The sequence below is a fragment of the Oncorhynchus keta genome, chromosome 18 (assembly GCF_023373465.1).
Source record: "Oncorhynchus keta strain PuntledgeMale-10-30-2019 chromosome 18, Oket_V2, whole genome shotgun sequence".
In the NCBI taxonomy this organism is placed as follows: domain Eukaryota; kingdom Metazoa; phylum Chordata; class Actinopteri; order Salmoniformes; family Salmonidae; genus Oncorhynchus; species Oncorhynchus keta.
In genome coordinates this window covers 22,524,289-22,530,729 of record NC_068438.1, presented here as the reverse complement: position 1 = coordinate 22,530,729, position 6,441 = coordinate 22,524,289, and positions in this window count along the sequence as shown.

The window sequence follows — 6,441 nt, the reverse complement described above, 5'->3', positions numbered from 1 at the left end:
ATCATCTCTGAATGTGTTTCTGTTTACAGGTGGAGGATCATCTCTGAATGTGTTTCTGTTTACAGGTGGAGGATCATCTCTGAATGTGTCTCTGTTTACAGGTGGAGGATCATCTCTGAATGTGTTTCTGTTTACAGGTGGAGGATCATCTCTCAGTGTGTCTCTGTTTACAGGTGGAGGATCATCTCTGAATGTGTTTCTGTTTACAGGTGGAGGATCATCTCTCAGTGTGTCTCTGTTTACAGGTGGAGGATCATCTCTGAATGTGTTTCTGTTTACAGGTGGAGGATCATCTCTGAATGTGTCTCTGTTTACAGGTGGAGGATCATCTCTGAATGTGTTTCTGTTTACAGGTGGAGGATCATCTCTCAGTGTGTCTCTGTTTACAGGTGGAGGATCATCTCTGAATGTGTTTCTGTTTACAGGTGGAGGATCATCTCTGAATGTGTTTCTGTTTACAGGTGGAGGATCATCTCTGAATGTGTCTCTGCTTACAGGTGGAGGATCATCTCTGAATGTGTCTCTGTTTACAGGTGGAGGATCATCTCTGAATGTGTTTCTGTTTACAGGTGGAGGATCATCTCTGAATGTGTCTCTGTTTACAGGTGGAGGATCATCTCTGAATGTGTTTCTGTTTACAGGTGGAGGATCATCTCTGAATGTGTTTCTGTTTACAGGTGGAGGATCATCTCTGAATGTGTTTCTGTTTACAGGTGGAGGATCATCTCTGAATGTGTTTCTGTTTACAGGTGGAGGATAATCTCTGAATGTGTCTCTGTTTACAGGTGAAGGACTGTAAAGACCCAGCGGTGTGATCCAGGAGCTTCCAACATTAGATATGAGCAACAGATAAAGGCAGTATGAAAGACTAGCTGCTCCAGCCAGCCAAACCTCATCCACACCTCAGCTACAGTACAGCTGGTTTGGTAACCACACATCCATCCCTCAGATCTAACTCCATACCATGGCAGCACACGAATGAAGAGTAGTGAAAAAAAATCTATATTAATTTGATGCCTGTTTGAAACGTGTATGATTAGACTGCTTGTCATATGTATGGGTATTGGGTATTATGTGTTCTGAATAACCAAAATTGGACCAACTGGGGACATTTTGTTGGTCCCCACAAGGTCAAATGCTACTTCTAGGAGGTTTATGGTTAAGGTTAGAATCAGGTTTAGGGTTAGGAGCTAGGGTTAGTTTTAGATTTAAAGTTAGGTTTTCGGGTTAAGGTTAGGGTTAAAGTTAAGGTTAGGTTTTCGGGTTAAGGTTAGGGTTACGGTAAGAGGTTAGGGTAAGAGCAAGGGTAAGGATTAAGGTTATGTTTAGGGGTTAGGGAAAATAGGATTTTGAATGGGACTGAATGGTGTGTCCCCACAAGGTTAGTTGCACAAGTCTGTGTGTGTGTGTGTGTGTGTGTGTGTGTGTGTGTGTGTGTGTGTGTGTGTGTGTGTGTGTGTGTGTGTGTGTGTGTGTGTGTGTGTGTGTGTGTGTGTGTGTGTGTGTGTGTGTGTGTGTGTGTGTGTGTGTGTTTCTGTTCTTTTTTGGGGGGGTGTGCACATGTGTGTGAAATGGTACCACGAAGTCTCAGCACACTCAGAGGAACAGCTAACCACAGAGAGTTAAAATAGATCACCCTGATAAGAGCACAACCAGTGGACCAGATAAGGATGCCAAAACACAGCTCCACTTCTCTCTGCTCTGATACAACAGAATGATAACAGACCACAAGCCTACTGCTGCTCAGCAGACGACTCCACATCCAAGCCATTCCTCACTAAAGATACCTTGCAGCCACCATTATGTATACATCTGGCCCTTCTTTGGACACTGTGTTAACTAACCTCCAAACGAGCTGCAAAGCCATACAACACTCCTTCTGTGGCCTCTAACTGCTCTTAAACGCTAGTAAAACCAAATGCATGCTTTTCAACCGTTCGCTGCCCGCACCCGCCCGCCTGACTAGCATCACTACTCTGGACAGTTCTGACCTAGAATACGTGGACAACTACAAATACCTAGGTGTCTGGCGAGACTGTAAACTCTCCTTCTAGACTCATATCAAACATTTCCAATCCAAAATCAAATCTAGAATCGGCTTTCTATTTCGCATCAAAGCCTCCTTCACTCACGTCGCCAAACTTACCCTAGTAAAACTGACTATCCTACCGATCTTCGACTGCGGCGATGTCATCTACAAAATAGCTTCCAACACTCTACTCAGCAAATTGGATGTAGTCTATCACAGTGCCATCTGTTTTGTTACCAAAGCGCCTTATACCACCCACCACTGCGACCCACCACTGCGGCCCTTGCTACATATTCGTCGCCAGACCCACTGGCTCCAGGTCTTCTATAAGTCCATGCTAGGTAAAGCCTTGCCTTATCTCAGCTCACTGGTCACCATAGCAGCACCCACCCATAGCAGGCGCTCCAGCAGGTATATCACACTGGTCATCCCCAAAGCCAACACCCCCTTTGGCTGCCTTTCCTTCCAGTTCTCTGCTGCCAGTGACTGGAACGAATTGCAAAAATCGCTGAAGCTGGAGACTTACCTTTCCCTCACTAACTTTAAACATCAGCTATCTGAGCAGCTAACCGATCGCTGCAGCTGTACAAAGCCCATCTGTAAATAGCCCACCCAATCTGCCTACTTCATCCCCATATTGTTTTTATTTACTTTGCTGCTCTTTTGCACACCAGTATCACTACTTACACATCATCATCTGCTCATCTATCACTCCAGTGTTAATCTGCTAAATTGTAATTACTTCGCTACTATGGCCTATTTATTGCCTTACCACCTCACGCCATTTGCACACACTGTATATAGACTTTCTTTTTTCTATTGTGTTATTGACTGTACGCTTGTTTATTCCATGTGTAACTCTGTGTTGTTGTTTCTGTCGCACTGCTTTGCTTTATCTTGGCCAGATCGCAGTTGTAAATGAGAACTTGTTCTCAACTAGCTTAAAATGTTAAATAAAGGTGAAATAAAAAATATACATTTAAAAAACCTCTCTATAGGCCCAGCAGCACTAGCTTAGCTTCACATGGGAGTCAATGGCAGATCTATGTAGTACAGATTGAAGATGTCCATGTCAACAATGGTTGTTAGGCCAGCAGTAGTATTCGAGTCTGCACAGTAGGACCAACTGCGGTAGAAGAGGAGGAAATGGTACCATAGTCAGTCTAACAACAAGGCATTTGGGATTTCATAAATGTCCCTGTAAAATGTGTTGTAATTCATCCAACCAGGTCGTATTTACAGATATATCCTCTTAGTTGTGACACAGCCCATTTGATGAACCCAAGAAAGATTCAGAGTCATATAGCTTTATCATACATATGTCAGATGTTGATTTGTCAATTAGGGGGTTTCGTTGGGATGTGATGAAACAACATAGAACATACAGATCTGGCTTTGAAAACCCCCAGGATGAATAGATAACATCCTGATAACGAGATAGACTTACACACTGTGTGTGTGTGTGTGTGTGTGTGTGTGTGTGTGTGTGTGTGTGTGTGTGTGTGTGTGTGTGTGTGTGTGTGTGTGTGTGTGTGTGTGTGTGTGTGTACCATGAGAGTAGGGTCTACAGGTTGGGTGTGAATGTGTCACAGTAACACTAGGATATTGTTGTACTGGATGACATGAGGGGATGTGCCTAACAGCTAGTCACACACATACAATGCCTTCGGAAAGTATTCAGACCACTTGACTTTTTCCGCATTTTGTTATGTTTCTGCCTTATTCTAAAATGGATGAAAGAAAAACAATTCCTCAGCAAACTACACACAATACCCCATTATGAAAAGTGAAAACAGTTTTTTTGGAATGTATTAAAAGCAATAAACAGAAATAACTTATTTACATAAGTATTCAGACCCTTTGCTATGAGACTCGAAATTGAGCTCATGTGCATTCTGTTTCCAGTGATCATCTTTGATATATTTCTACAACTTGATTGGAGTCCACCTGTAGTAAATTCAAATGATTGTACATGATTTGGAAATGCACACACCTGTCTATATAAGGTCCCACAGTTGACAGTGCATGTCAGAGCAAAATCCAAGCCATGAGGTCGAAGGAATTGTCCATAGAGCTCGAGACAGGATACCAAAAAATGTCTGCAGCATTGAAGGCCTCCATTATTCTTAAATGGAAGATGTTTGGAACCACCAAGACTCTTCCTAGAGCTGGCTGCCTGGCCAAACTGAGCTCTAGAGTTCCTCTGTGGACAAGACAACCATCTCTGCAGCACTCCACCAATCAGGCCTTTATGACAGAGTGGCCAGATGGATGCCACTCTTCAGTAAAAGGCACATGACAACCTGTTTGGAGTTTGGCATCTAAAGACTCTCAGACCATGAGAAACAAGATTCTCTGGTCTAATGAAACCAAGATTGAACTCTTTGGCCTGAATGCCAAGCGTCACGTCTGGAGAAAACCTGGCACCATCCCTACGGTGAAGCATGATGGTGGCAGCATCATGCTGTGGGGCTGTTTTTCAGGTGCAGGGACTGGGAGACTCGTCAGGATCGAGGCAAAGATGAATGGACTAAAGTACAGAGAGATCCTTGATGAAAACCTGCTCCAGAGCGCTCAGGACCTCAGAATGGGGCAAAGGTTCACCTTCCAACAGGACAACGACCCTAAGCACACAGCCAAGATAACACAGGAGGGGCTTAGGGACAAATCTCTGAATGTCCTTGAGCGGCCCTGCCAGAGCCCGGACTTGAACCAGATCGAACATCTCTGGAGAGACCTGAAAATAGCTGTGCAGCGACGCTCCACATCCAACCTGACAGAGTTTGAGAGAATCTGCAGAGAAGAATGGGAGGAACTCCCCAAATACAGGTGTGCCAAGCTTTTAGCATCATACCCAAGAAGACTCGATGCTGTAATCGCTGCCGAAGGTGTTTCAACAAAGTACTGAGTAAAGGGTCTGAATACTTATGTAAATGGGATATTTAAAAATTGTAATACATTTGCTAAAATGTCTAAAAACCAATTTTTTCTTTGTCATTATTGGCAATTGTGTGTACATTGATGAGGGAAAAAAACGATTTAATACATTTTAGAATAAGGTTGTAACATAAGAAAATGTGGAAAAAGTCCAAGGGCCTATATACTTTCAGAAGGCACTGTACACAAACGGTCATGAGGCAATGCACATGTAGGCAGTCATGCACTTTCAATGTTTCTGAGATAATCTCACACCCAGTAATCTAACACCTTATGTAACAGTATAGCTTCCGTCCCTCTCCTCGCCCCTACCTGGGCTCGAACCAGGGACCCTCTGCACACATCGACGACAGCCACCCTCGAAGCATCGTTACCCATCGCTCCACAAAACCCGCGGCCTTTAGCAGAGCATGGGGAACAAATATCTCAAGGTCTCAGAGCGAGTGACGTCACCGATTGAAACGCTATTAGCGCACACCCCGCTAAGTAGCTAGCCATTTTACATCAGTTACACTTACATTGTATGTAACAATTAACAAACAACATCCAAGCTGGTATTTTCAACAATGATAAACCACACAAGAATCCTTTCAGAAATTCACAAGATCCCTTGACAAGCTATGATACAGTAGCATCAAGTAGGAGATTTGTCACGGTGTGTGTGCTACTGGTTGAAAGTAAGTCAGGTCAGGAGAGCAGCGATGGGTGATAATAGGCGCACTTTATTCATACCCAATGAAAATAGCAATATACGCCCAAAGTACACGAAATGGTAGAAAATAACCAAGACACACGGGCCAAACACAGACCCGGTGCTAACCAGCCTAATAAGGGCTACACGTAACAAACAAACAATTTCACACAAAGACATGAGGGAGAACAGAGGAAGAAATACATGTAGTGTGATTGGGGAATGAAAACCAGGTATGCAGGGAACAAGACAAAACAAATGGAAAAATGAAAAGTGGAGTGGCGATGGCTAGAAAGCCGGTGACGTCGACCGCCGAAACGCCGCCCGAGCAAGGAGAGGATCCGACTTCGGCGGATGTTGTGACAAGATTAAATAGAAAATAACCACACTCATCTGCATATCAACACATCTCTCAGAGATACAACTTACACTGAACCACTCAAATGTCCAACACACAATGATAATTCAGACACAAACACACAGGGAAAAACCGGGCTAAGGTTTCTAGCCAGAGAAACATTGACTCCGATGACTCAGGTATAGAACATAAATATTTTATGACTGCAAGCCTTACAATCACAACTGTTTTCCATGTGGATTTCAGGGGGCAAAAAAACGCATTTCTCATTTGTGTCATCTATATAATGTTCTAGTGGATGTATATAATGATAATGGAATTCACATAGACTATGATAAAGAAGGCAGAATAACATAGGTCTTCATCTCTGTATAGAAATGGACAAGGTTTCCCAAGCTGTTTTTTAAAACACAGAAAGAATGCCCC